At 39.8% G+C, this 14,491-nt stretch overlaps 1 pseudogene; it reads left to right on the plus strand.

Annotated features, from left to right (window-relative positions):
* Positions 1 to 453: 453 nt before the first annotated feature.
* LOC144253799 (KH domain-containing RNA-binding protein QKI pseudogene) lies at positions 454 to 2,211 on the plus strand (annotated as a pseudogene).
* Positions 2,212 to 14,491: the final 12,280 nt, after the last annotated feature.

Here is a 14,491-nt window from a genome sequence, read left to right on the forward strand (position 1 = left end):
TGAACATCACCACACAGGAGCAAATCAGCTAGATGTTGCTGGGGCCACTGTGAGCCAATCATCAGCCGGCAGCTGGAAGTTTGTTGGGGCCCCTTTGGCTTTGGCTTTCTATATATATATATATATATATAGAGAGAGAGAGAGAGAGAGAGAGAGAGGATAAATTTAAGATTGTCCATTTGTCCATACAGCTGGGGACCAGAACCACTGTGGCATATGTCACAGGGTCTCCTCACACTGGAATACATACACATTCATAAACATTCACTTTAGCTCATATAGAAGCCTCCATGGGCCTCAGCTCTGTGCCCAGAGCAGGACCCCGTGCAGAGAGGTACACTAGGTCCTCAGCAGACAGTTCCCAGGTTTACCCCCACCCATACCTCCTTTCTGGAATTGGTGCCAAGGCATAGGGTAATGTGATCTGTGGAGACTGGAACATGGTCAGGGGAAATGGTAATCCCAGATAACCTGATGCAGTTGGTGAAAGACAAGAAGCTCTTGAGCATCCTGTCCAAATTCTGAGGGATCTTCAACCACCTTCATCGGCTGCCAGAGAAAGGAATTAGCAGACTACATAAAGTCATGTACACACATTAAATGGCAGTACAAAAAAAGAAAAGGAGTGCAAAATTTCCTAATTATGTGGGGCCTATTATTCAGTTATGAGAGAAACTAAATGTGTCTGTAGAGGATATTCTGATTTTTGCGACTCCAAAATGGTGTGACCACTTTGGAAAGCAGATTGGAGATTCCTTAGAAAATTTTCAATGGAATCACCATTTGACCCAGCATTCCCACTCTTAGATGTATACACCAAAGACTTAAAATCACACCATAGTGATGCAGTGATATCAGTGTTCATAGCAGCTTAATTCACAGTAGCTAAACTGTGGAAACAATCTAGATGCCCTTAAACATTTGAATGTATAAACAAACTGTGGTACATTTGCAGAATGGAATATTCCTTAGCCTTAAAGAAGAATGAAATATAGCATTGACAGATAAGTGGACAGAGTTGGGAATATCATGGAACAAAATAAGTCATTCCCCAAAAGCCAAAGCCCAAATATTTTCTCTGATAAGTGGATCAGGTCCATAATATTCTGGGGGAAAGTCAAGAGAATAATGGGAAATTTTGGATTGAGCAGAGGAGAGGAGGTGGAGGGGAGGGTGTATGGGGGCAAGATGGTTGAATGAGAAAGACATTACTACCCTTAGTAGGTATGATTTAATGAATGGAGTGACTCTGCATCATCTACAACCAGAGAAATGAAAATCTGTGCTCTATTCGTGTAAAAAAATGCAAAATATCTAGATTTTAATTTTCTTGGTAGGATCTTTGGCCCAGAGGATTCACAGCCAAAGAGCTACAGGCAGAAGCTGGAGGTAAAACAATGGCCATAGGCAAAGTCTCAAAGATAAAGAGAAGGAGGAGCAAGATAGAGCAAACTGAATTGGAAGCATATACATGAAGATTCAGATGTACTAATCACTGTGGAAGTTGTTCCGAATAGAGCAAAGTAAACTATAGAGGGCCATTGAAGAATTGAAGCAAATACTGGTACCTGCAGCAGAATGGGAAAAATGTTAAAACTGAGTTAAAATTATAGAACCTTTATTTTATCCATCTTTAATAAAATTTTGAGAACAAGGTACATCCATGATGTGTCACTGTGTTGGGCAAACTTAAGAAGATGCAGTTGATGAAACTTCTGATTCTGAATGACACCTGCAGAGGTGCCAACACTAAATCATCTACCCTTGCCTTTTCTCTTGTTGCAACAGCCCAGGCTGCTCCTAGGATCACACCTGGGACTGCACCTTTTCTCTCACCAGTGACCCTGAGTACTCGTCTCCAGCTGACCCTACCATAATACCTTTGATCAGACAAATACAGACCTCTGTCATGCCCAAAGGAACTCCTCACATTGATGCTGTGATAGCCCCTCCAGGGCCAGAGGCTGGGTTGATCTACACACCCTACAAATACCTGACATGTTGGCAGCAGCCACTTCAGCTCTTGAGTGCCCTTTGAACCCAATGGTGTAAGAGGTGCAGTGTCCTACTAAAGTTCGAAGGCACAATGTGTGTGTCCGTCCTTTCCAAAGGATTGTGACTGAAGGTGGAGCTGACACTGGCAACTCACCTATGAACTTCTTATCTCTGAACTCTTTGCCCAGTAATGACCTGACCATGCCTGCCTGCTGATCACTTAAATGGTTATTGCCTTTCCTTGCCGGTGGTCATTGCAGCAGGTAACATTGACAGCGAAAAATGACACTATGATTTCTTTCATCTTCATGTCAAATATATTTAATCTGAATATTTTGTATGTTTATCAAATATTTTGTATGTTTTATTATCGGGAAAGTAAATTTATGAAATAATAGATGAGTAACATTTATGAGTAATGTTGGCTCTGAACAATTTTTGAAAACTTAGTTGACAAAATATTGGACCAATGAAAAAGAAGCATGAATTTTGAAATCTGAATGCATTGGTTCTCAGTACTTTTTCTCTTACATATTTTTTTAGTTATCAATGAACCTTTATTTTATTTATTTATATGTGGTGCTAAGAATCTTACCCAGTGCTTTACATAGGCTAGGCGAGTGCTCTATCATTGAGCTATATCCCCAGCCCATCACTTAAAAAAAAGTAACATTTTTAGTTGCAGATGGACACAATGCCTTTATATTATTTATTATATGTAGTGCTTAGGATAAAACCCATGGCCTCACACATGTGAGGTAAGTACTCTACCACTTAGCTATAATCCCAATCCCTGTATCATCATTCTTTATTGAATTTACTTCTTATTAAAGTATATAGTTTTAAGACATTTTTTACAGTATTATGTAATTTTAGCATGGTTAGATTGGAGTGATGCCTATATGTTACCATAGAGCAGACATTTATATTTTGTCTAGACTTTATTATTATCTTGGTAGTTTTCATGCTCTCTCTATATAGAACCCAACCTATTTCCAATGAGAAACATGTCATTTAATGTATTTATCACCATTGGTACAAGTTTATAATGTACGTTTCCAACTTGTTTTATATGTATGTGATATATTACAAAAAAATTCTTCTTGAGAAAAGGATACAAAAATGTAAAACCACAATATTTATAAATGAAAATTGCCAATTGTTTCCCAGCCCTTTCTTATATTGGGTGTCTTGAGATTCAGTTAGCTAATGAATGGATCAATTAACTAAACACTTATGAAATTTAGTTGGGATTTCACTTAGCTTGCAATATAATTATTCATTTTATTTCACCTACTCACCCACATTGTTAATTTAGTGAATGTTATAATACCAACCTGAAAAACAACCTAAAAAGCAAACTGAGGGGTATGGAAGGAGAGTACTGATGGTGATGGGGGTCACCAGGGTAACTACTTTGTAATTCATTGAGATCTAACTCAGGCATATCTACCTCTTTTCAGTGTGTCTTATTTTATAGAATGAGTTGAAAAAGCAACTCTTATCAAGGAAATATAATTTTATATAAAAATTTATCAAGAAGGACTAATATTAAAATTATTAACAAACACACAAAACTGTAAATTCTATACATAATAGACTGTTATGTCTTTGGAACCATAAAAACAACTCCTCCTCCAAGTCTTGCTGGCTAATTCCAGGTGCTGTGCACTATAGTGTTCCAGGACCGAAATTACTCTCCTGTGTTCCAGGGCCGAAATTACTTCTCTCCAAGGTGTTTTACAGAGTCTATAACACAAAATCAGGTAAAAAGGTCACTTTGGATGAGTTGCTGGCCACAGAGAGTGGCCAGGACCACAATTGTTCTCAGGAAATGCAAGATGAATTTGGGCCCTAATCTCTCCTGGGGTCTGGGCAGGGAGCACTGAGGCTGGTATGCTGCCCTCAGCTGAGAGTGTTGTCTGTGGGAAGAGTGTCTATGAATGTCCTCAGGAGGAAATTCTTCTGAAGCTGCTCCCATAGAGAGTAAACAGGAGGCAATGGGAAGGGTTCTCTAGGACATTTGGGTGTAAAGGCTGAGTAGCACACACCTGGGACCCTGAGGAGCAGCACCTGTGATGACACAGGGTGGAGCAAGGACCCTGGCTCCTCCAGCCCTACCCTCTTTAGCTGTATCTTCAGAGAGCTCCATGCACTGATTTTAACCAAATTGTACCTCCCCTTGCATAGCCATGGTCACATGCAACTGGGGACACTTGAGTGCTCTAATTTCTTCTGATTCACTGCATAAAGTACAACAAAAAAATTTAAGAAACCAATGGAGAATATTTTAATTTTGACCTCTGCTCTCCCTCCCATTTTTTTCCACACTCAAATTGCCACTTCCTAAACTGTTTCATCACTTTTGCTGCATTGAGCCCACATTTTAAACCAGGAGAGGGCCCCTGGAAACAATTCATGTTATGGGAACAACTTTCCAACTGTGTAATCTTGACCTAGGAAAGGAAGGGTAAATTCATGCATGCTCAGAACCAGCAAAGGCAGGAGAACCCAGCTATTCAGTGGTCAGTAAAATAGAACCAGATTGTTTATGTCTCATGCATCAGGCAACAACTCAATATTTCTGAAGCCCCCTGCACTCAAGCTCAGTACATGGACATGCAGTATTGCTCAGCATGATTCAGTGGTGTGGCCTGTGGTCAAAACCAGGGCAAGACAAAGAATGCTAGTGCAGAGAGATTTAACAGAAATTAAAGGTCCAAGGACCTCAAAGATCTGAATGAGGATAGCACATTCAGAAAAGTCATAAATGTGGGAAATATGAAACATATAAAAGCTACAAAAGCTATACATAAGAAAGGATAAATAAGAGAACCAATAGGAAATCAATTACGTACAGATTTCTGGTCCTTTACTCCTCCTCTTTCTCCTCCTCCTTTTCTTCCTCCTTCTCCTCCTCCTCCTCCTCCTCCTCCTCCTCCTCCTCTTCCTCCTCCTCCTCCTCCTCCTCCTCCTCCTCCTCCTCTTCCTCCTCCTCCTCCTCCTCCTCCTCCTCCTCCTCCTCCTCCTCTGCATCAGATTCTATGTCTTCTCTGTGGACCATGGCCATGATGGTGATGATGTGGCCTTAGAAAAAGGAAAGGCAGAGTTAAAGTCAAGGTAAGAACTGAATTGCTCCTTTTCCTGGTGTTCTAGAACCCACAGTCAAAGCTCTCCATTCTTCCTCTTGTCTGCATTCCTGTCTCCTGGCCTCCATCACCTCACCTCTGCAATGAGAAATAGATCTAGCATCCCAAGAGCTCTTTTCCAGTTCACATTCTGCCACTGTACTTGGTAGGGATTCTGAGTCATCCTGTTCCTCCAAGAGGCAGCCACAGTCTCCCTGATTTTATGGACTTATGCCTCTTAAATACAAGCAAATTCAGATTTTCCTCCTAGTCCCAGGGCTTGGGAATTAGATGAAGAATTGAGGTTAGAAACATGTTGAAGGAGGAACTTCTCTCCATTCTTTTACAGGAGAACACAGTGGCCTATTCAAGGAGAACTGAAACAATTTTCTTTTAAGTCTCCCACATTTGGGAGTTTATTTCAACCAGAAATAGACAAAACACAGAAGAGAAAGTGCTGCTCTAAAAAGAGAACATTCAGAGTGGAATTGTGACTTCATACTCACTGCTTATCACTAGTGAGAGCTTCAATTACAGGTTTTCAAAGTGCTTCTAAGAAAGTATGTCCCACTAGATTCTTTCCATTGTCGATCAAACCTAAAGTGCAGATCTTATTTCTTTCATGCATGATGCAAAAAAATAATCAATAATGAAAGCCAAGCTACTTGATGTTTATTAGAGGCGAATTTAGGACAGAATGGGACTTAACATGGAAGATTGTGTTTAACTGGCAAAGCAAAAGTTGTCTTCTTATGAACAGGATGTCAGAAGGTCTACTAACTCTTATTTTTATGAAGATAACACATATTTCTGTTTATTTCTATTTTATTCCCATTTCTCATTTCCCACATGAGTAGGTGAACTCAAACCCTACCAGGAAACCTTTCCCATTTTGCCATACCCCAAGAGCTGTTCCTACCTGCAGGCTCTTCCTCATCACTGCTGGAATCATATTCCTTGTTCCATAAAGAGCCTTTAGAGACACAGACACCATCAACAGAGTTACTTAAGATTGACTCATGCTTTCTTCTACACAATTAAGCTTATGATGGTTGCTAGGGTTGGATGTGTTTTATCCCACACTGGATTGTGTGATTGAGGCTTGGTTCTCAGTATGGCCACAATGAGATTTGTGAAATCTGTGTGAGGAAGGGTCTGCTTGGAGGTGTTGAGGACATTTGACGGTATGAGAGTCAGAAGTAAGAATATAGATTTCTCAAACCCTTGTTAGATCCTGTTATATAAGAAGAGCAAATGAATCATCTGATCCTTGCTGGCTTCCTGTCTCCCCATGTGATGTCTCCCTCCTGCACCTGCATCCCTGCTGACACCACCAATCATGCAATGCACATAAGAGGGTATTGACTAAAGCCAAGTGTTTGCCAGTGCCATGCTTTTGTATCTCCAGAACTGTAAGCTAAACACACCCAACTGTATAATTTATTCAGTTTCTGGGTTTCCTTATTAGAAAGAAAAACATAGTGATACTAATATTAATAGTCAGGATCATCCTCATCTCTGTTCTGGGTTCTCAGACCCTCTCTGAGTTCTGGGGAGTCAGAGGCCGCAAACAGGATGCTGCAAACAATTGCAAACCTTCTAATGAGAGAGTGGAGCTGTAAGGAGTCAAATTTTAACTACTTTCTTCCATTGGAACATTATCACTGTCTCCTTGAAACAGACCAAGCTGACATGCAAACTGTAATGCCAACAGTTTCAGGAATATAAACACCAGAATATATACTGTGCCAGCATCAGACCAGCTGCTCACAAGACAAAAGGAAATGTTCTCTGCTTTATGCACATGGGTCTACTGGCCACTTTGAAAGTTTTGTTTTAAAATTAAAATAAAATTTAAAATACTGTTACTTTGGATGGCCAAGACCTGGAGTTCAAAGATGAAGCAGGCAAAAACTTCTTTCCCCTGGGTTTCCTTGGACAGCAGTTTGCTAGCATGTTCTCACTCCTCATACTCCTCATTTATAAGTAGTCTGTGGAGTCATGCAAAAGTGAAAAGTGCCAGGAACTCTCTGAGGGCCTGAGGAATCTACATAAACAAAGTCAACATTAAGATCCAGATGGCTCTGCACAAGGTCAAGCACGTCCCACCTAGAGCTCATGAGATATGTGTGTGAAAAGCTTGGACACAATGCTATCTTCTTAATTTACCTACTGATTCTGGCTGGTCCTGGTCAGATCCCAGGTGGATACCTGGTTCATTGTAGAGCCCCACACGCTTGACAAGTGAGATCTTAGCATAGAGTTGCATTTATCAAATGATGACATGGACTAAGATGAAGACACTCTGCCCAGAGAGGAGTTCAGAGATGAGAAGGAGTGATGACCACAGAGGTTCTACCCTCAAGGTGACCAGTCAGTGTCAGTATCCATGTATGTATGAATAGAAGGACCTAGACAGCATTTGAGACTGACAGTATGAAGACCTATCATATACACTGTCAATGTGATATCCTGCAGGCCACACAGGGTGCAGCACAGATCCAAACTAGGGATCGGACAACACTGCTGTGCTGAGCTGGACCTTCACTAGAGCCCACCTTTTGCTCTGTAACTAGATGAGCTGCAGTTGTGCTGATCAGGCCCCATGAAAATCCATCAAGTTAAAACATGTTTCTACAAAGAAATGTCTACAAAAAGACCCAATAAGGTAGCTTTCAGTGTCAGTTGGAACATGCAGCCCTTCCTTAGCTACAGTAACCTCTGGCCTGTGTATCTCCTCTGTCTCAGATACCCCCTCACTATAAGGGAGCATAGTGTATTGGTGGACCTGAGGGTCACTGTTAAGGATTGGCCCTGTCCAGAAACTTGTGCCTAGAATGGGGATTGGAAGATGAATTGTGACACCTCTCACAGAAAATGTATATGAATGGGAAAATTTTTCATGAGTGAAGTGTTGTGAACAATCACATGCACTGACTAAATACAGGGCCTACTGATAGGTGAGGTTTGCTTTTAAATGAAGTTGCTACTGGTGCAGTGACAGGAATGAACCCGAGCTTTTTCCTTATAGAGTGTCATGAAAATTTTCTGGGTTTTGATGGGAAATGTTTTGCATGTTAATTGAGGTATTGGTGTGGATGAACTGCACACATGGAAAGTTTACAGTTTGATCTATTTACACATATACAAAATCATGATCTAATGGAGATGGCTTGTTTTGTTTAAACATGTGGACATTGGCATCTTGGCATGTATATATCTAGAGAAACAACAAATGTGCAAAAACAAACACAAAGGCACACTCAGAATCATGTTGCATGAATGCACACAGAGACACATGTATAAAACTCTCATTGACCTAACCACTTTGCTCAACTCACACAGGTGCTTCAAGGAAATATGCAGAATGCCATAGATTTTTTTTTTAATTAATTTGGACCGCAACCCCCTCACTTCTCATTCTTAAGGAGGTAGTGGAATCATTGAGACTCTACACTCAAAAGGAAGGAAGACTCTCTGACTCTTGGCATCATCTACATTTTGCAACAGGAAGAGAGTGAGGCCAGGATACATACCAACTGTGGATCCTCTTGAATCCTCCTGTAAATACGAAAAGGAGTCACTATGAAGATCAAGCCATGCTCTGTACCTTGTGCTCAAGTCTTTTGTTTACTTGGTGACATTAGAAAATCCAATGAGAATGTGGGCAAATAAAGGGAACACATAGCAAATGCACTCTCACCAAATGACACAAGCTTTTCTAGGGGATTTGTGTCACAGGTCTATATTAGGTGATAATTAAGGAATTCGATGGCCAGGAGGGAAAACCACAGCCAGGCACAAAGCTTGCAATCATACAGGGTGTAGTTGATACTGTTTCTTGTTAATGCTGCCTTCAGTGAGGTCTCATTTGGCAACAGACACCCCGGTGAGAATCTGCACACTCAGGAAATTGTGTATGTCATCTCAAGGAAACCATATCATATTACAAGAGAAAGAGAAACTAAAGAGCAACACTTGGATTTCAGAGGAAGATAAGCAACCTTACCATGCCTTTTGATGGGGTCTCTCTACTCTCGCTTTCTTCAGGCATGAACTCCACCGTGCCATTTGGGGAAACTAGGAGGATGCGGAATAACGATTAGTATACTGATTTATTGCTTATGAATAGTTCAGGGCATTTCTTGATATGGACATCAGTGAAAATATACAGCAAAGATAAGAACAAGAATGAATGAAAAGCACAGCCTTTGGGTTTGCAGTAGATTGGAACCAGGTGTGATATGTGTGTTTCTTATTTTGTACCTTTAGAGGTATGTTTGTCTCTAGAGATGACCACTGAGGCCACTTTAAAAGTATGCAAAATATTTCACATCTCTGTAGGAGATTAGTTAATACTAATATATTGTAATCACCTGCAATGTGTTATATAGCTAAGTGATGTATACAGTTCCCTATCTCAAAGCATCACCATCAGGATAATTTCCTGAATTCTTAAAGCTTCTTTCACTTACAGAGTGAAGAACCTGTACTTTTGGCTCAGCAACATCTCTATCTACAGAGAGGGCCTAGTAACCACAACTTTACATTTGGGTGTCATGAAGTGGGAAGAAATTATATCAAACAAATCATACATTAGTGTGGGTTTTTATTTTTAGAAAATAGATGCTTGTTCTGGGCATGTTAGAAGAGAATTTCTGAGGAAGCTCCCATAGCCTCACAAACACATACACAATTATTACACATGGACATGCTCAGAGATATCGCCCCATGCTCATTCACATAAATGCACACCACCCAAAAGACAGCTGTTTCAGGATCATGGTAGATGGCCACAATCCTTCTCTGGACTATCTCTTTGTCACCATATCCCAATCCTCATTTCCAAACAAAATCTAAATCCAGGATAACTTTTTACATAGAAACAGGAAGGAATGTCTGACCTATCTAAATACAGAGGTTTTCCTCAGCATGTTAGGGAGTTGAGAATACTTACTTTGGTCATTTGTTGCAGAGGCTACCTGTAGTTACAGAAAGGAAGACAGTGTGAGCAGGAGATCATTTTCACAAGTCTACTGTTGGCTATGGTGACATTAGTTAACTAGATGGGAAACAGCAGTTGGGGCAAAGATCACAAAGTAAGGCAGAGGGCATTTGTGAAAAGACATGAGCTTTGTATGAGGGATTTCTCAGGTACAATTTGATGACATGCACAAAATTCTTTTTCTATCAAGGAAAAGTGCCACTGAAGAAAATGCTCACTACAATCATTTGACAATGGTTGTTCTCATATATGAATGTCATCTTGAATCATTCTCACAGGGAATAGATGAGCAGTTGTAATTCCACCACCTATGAGTCACCTATAATGAACACTGTCATATTTTCATGCAGGAATTTGAATTAAAAGGAATAAAACAACACTTATATCTTAGACAAAGAAGGGTCACATTACCTCAGCAACAGAATTTTGTTGGTCTCCTCCCAAATCAACAGATGCCACCTCCATGATGACTTTATAGCAATCTAGGGAAATATAGAGTAACTGTCAGTATATCGTTTTGCTGAAGAAACACTCCAGGGGCTTCTTAACTGTGGACATGGGTCTAGAGTGTATGGAGATGGTTGTTTAACACACACAGGCTCAATTACTGCTGGAACATGAGTGTTTCTGAATGGCAAGAGAAGGAGCATAGCAGGAAACAAAACAAAATAGACAAAAAATGGAAGGAACTACAATGAGAAATTAAATATTCTACTGTTACACTAGAAGGTTTCAGTATTCCTTTATAACACTTGACAGATCCATCAGGAAGTAAAGAAAAAGTATACTTTTGAATCAATCATTTCTGTTATGGGTCAAATTACTTCCTCGCAAATACATGTTTAAGTTCTAAACATGGTTAAGTTAGAACTTAAACAGTACCTCCAAATTTTACTGGGTTTGAAATGAGAGTCATTGTGATCTTAGCAATTAAAAAGTATCCTCTTTGAACAGGGTGCACCCATTCCCCAAATAGGGCATCTGTTCTCATGAAGATGGGGCACATTCATGAGAGACTAATGCCATGTGATGATGCAAGCAGAGAGTAAAGTGCTGCAGTTGAAAACCAAGCAGATCAAGGATGGCCACCAAACCAGTAACAGTTAAGATTGGGCAGAAAAAAATCCTTCCTTAAAGTTTTCAGAAGTAGCATGTTTCTGCTAACAGGTCAATGTGGGATTCCTAGGGAATAGAGCTCTAAGATAGTACACTTGCATTACTTCAACCCAAGAAAGCTGGTACTTAGACATGGCAACCCTAGGAATTTACCAAAACCATTATCAATCACATAGATCTATTTGGCATTTGCACAAATACTTCATACAACAGTGAGAGAATAAAATTTGTTTTCAAGTTACATGAGGTATTCATCAAGATGAAATATATTTTGGCCCCAAACATTCCTTGGCATGTTGAGAAATTGTGCAAATTTGCTGTCAGGAGAAGAGAAGTTGGCAAATTGGAGGAAGGATGCACCCACGACAGTTCTTCAGTGCCAGACTTAGAAGGCAAGAAGACTGCTTCTCAGTGAGAGGGGAACTAAAGGAAGTCACCAAAACTTAATAGTGAATGGAAAAAAATCATACAGGCATATAAAGTCAAAAACTCAAGCAAACGAAATAATACATTACAAGACAGAAGCAAATTTAAGATAGAGAGAACCTTTATTTCTTGCAGCTCCACAACCTGTAATGCAAACAGCGTGAATACTCCTTCCTCTCAGGTGGGCAAAAGAGGGGTTTCACTAAAACTCAATAGTGGACACTCAGGGAGTCTTAGAGAATCAGAAACTTGGCTACATTAAACAAAGACAAAAAAGAAAGTACACTGGATCCAAGCTGATTGTGGCAGCAGCAGCAGAAGCATGAATAGTGGCACAGCTAGATCACAGAAAGAGGGAAAATGCACAGAAACCAAACAGACAGATTCCGTGTGAAAATCCTGAGATCATAGAGGCAACGTTTTCTTGGCTGAAGAAGAGGCTTCTTTGCACTGCACACTGTACATGAAGGGAGATTTGTGATTCCTGCTGTCCCAAGAGAGCAAGGCAGGAGCCACCTTGACACAGCCAAGCTGATGCTGCCACTGCAGGAGCCAGGAGCTGGGAGATCTGAGCAGGTAGGCACACATGGACCTCAAAGGCACCTGCCACAGCACCTAGGCTTTGCCTGGCTGAGCTAGAGCAAAAGGCATGGAGAGCATTCTCCCCAGGGGAACTCAAGTCACAGATGGGCAGGAAAGCTCTGGTCCTTTCCTCCTTGAGTCTGGTGCCTCCCAGGTCCAGCTGAAGGGGATTGAGAATTTGAAGGAGCTGGTGTAAAAATGGGCTGCTGTGAATAGCTGCCCAGACCATAAGCCCAGGAAGCATGGAAAGGTTGCTCCATGGGCAGCAGAGTGGGTGGGGGGGAAGCTGACTAGCACACCCATAGTTGGAATTAAGAACAAGATTCATAAAATAGATGTAGAAAGCTAATGAATAAAAAGGAGAAACAATTCATTTCAAAAACAAAGGAGAAACCTGGAATAGGAGGAACTTAGTTTCAATATTATAAAAGCCATATATGAGATATCCAAAGCACATCACACAGAACAGAGATAAAAATGAATGGTCTTCCTCAAATATCAAGAACAAGAAAAGAATGTCTACTTTTCCCAATTTTATTCAATGTATTTTTCTGAAGTAATGTCAGCACAATCAGGCAAAAGTAGGAAATTAATAGGATACAATAAGAAAAATTCAAATTGTCCACATTACCTGGTGACACGATTCTATATTTAGAAGGCCCAGAAATTTTCACCAGAAGAATTCTAGAACTAATAAATTTAGCAATGTTGCAGGATAAAAGATCAACACAAATAAATCAATATTGTCACTATACTCCAACATTGATGCAACTGACATAGAATTCAAGAAAACCATTTCCTTTATAATAATATAAAAAAGGCCCTGGGGATAAATCTACCAAACAGGATGTAAGATCTCTACAACAAAAACTATAGAACACTGAAAAAGAAATGGAAGAAGACCTCAGAAGGGGCAAAGAAGTTCTGTGTTCTTGGATAGGCAAAATTAATATTGTCAAAGTGGCCATAATATCAACAGCAATATCCAGGTTCAATGAATTCTATACAATCGCCTTCAAACTACAAATGATATTCCTTACAGTATTGAAAAACCAACCCTGAAATTCATTTGAGATGATGATGATGATAACAATAGTAATAATAATAATATTATTATATTAATTATTATATTTATTATTATTTTATAATATTAATAACAACTATTTGGCAAAGCAATTCTGAGCAAGAAAATGTAATAACCAATCTTATTACAGAGATGAGTAGCAAAAACAGTATCTTATTGAACTGAAAATAGATATGAAGATCCTTGAATAGAATATACCACACAGAGACAACCCACCTGATACTTACATCCACCTGATACCAGACAACAGCACCAAAATATATGTTAGAGAGGAGATTATGGTTTAAACCAATAGTGCTGGGAAAACTGGATAAGCATAGAAATACCAGGAAGGATAGGAGAAAGAAGGTACACTGACACAATGTTGGTGGGTCTGTAAATTATTATGACAACTCTGGAAAGCAATGTGCAGATTCCTGAAAAGCACAAGAGTGGAACTCATAGGACTCAGCTATTACACTCCCTCCCTGCTTATTCTATAGAACTACAAGTCAGCATACTATAGTGATACAATCACTTCAATGTTTGTAGCATTCACCATAAATACATTGTATGACCAACCCAGATGTCCATCAACAGTTGAAAGGATCAAGTGCACAAAATTAAAAGGGAACTAGATCTTTACTTCTGGAGCTATAGCACTGCTGAATGACTCAAAGCATGTAAATTTGTACATGTTAAATAAAAGAAGAATCGGAACTCTGAATCAACTAGAATCATTATTGCAGAATGGACACAATTTCAGGATTTCCACAGTACCTTTGTTGGACTTTTCATTTGACACAACACTGTTTGGTGGCCAGAGGCGGACTCCTCTGGACCAAGGCCTGCGTAAGTCTTCGGCTTTGGGGGGTTTCTTCCAACACGGGAGGCAACAGCCTGGGAAATGTGATAAAACAGAGCTGTTGACAAGATGCTAGCAAGAAAACACAGGGTCATCAATAATAATTCAAATAACAGTTCAACCAGTTTTAATTGATAAGTGATCATTGTAAATATCTGGGGGTATAATTTGAGCTTTGAATTCAAGTATATATTTATACACTAATAGCATGCCCAGAAACTTAAATATTTCTTGTATTTTTTTGCTCTGTCATTTTCAACAACAAGAGGTGATGATTATGTTATCAGAAATAGGCCTAGGACACAAAGATA

Source organism: Urocitellus parryii, chromosome 3 (assembly GCF_045843805.1).
Source record: "Urocitellus parryii isolate mUroPar1 chromosome 3, mUroPar1.hap1, whole genome shotgun sequence".
NCBI lineage: Eukaryota > Metazoa > Chordata > Mammalia > Rodentia > Sciuridae > Urocitellus > Urocitellus parryii.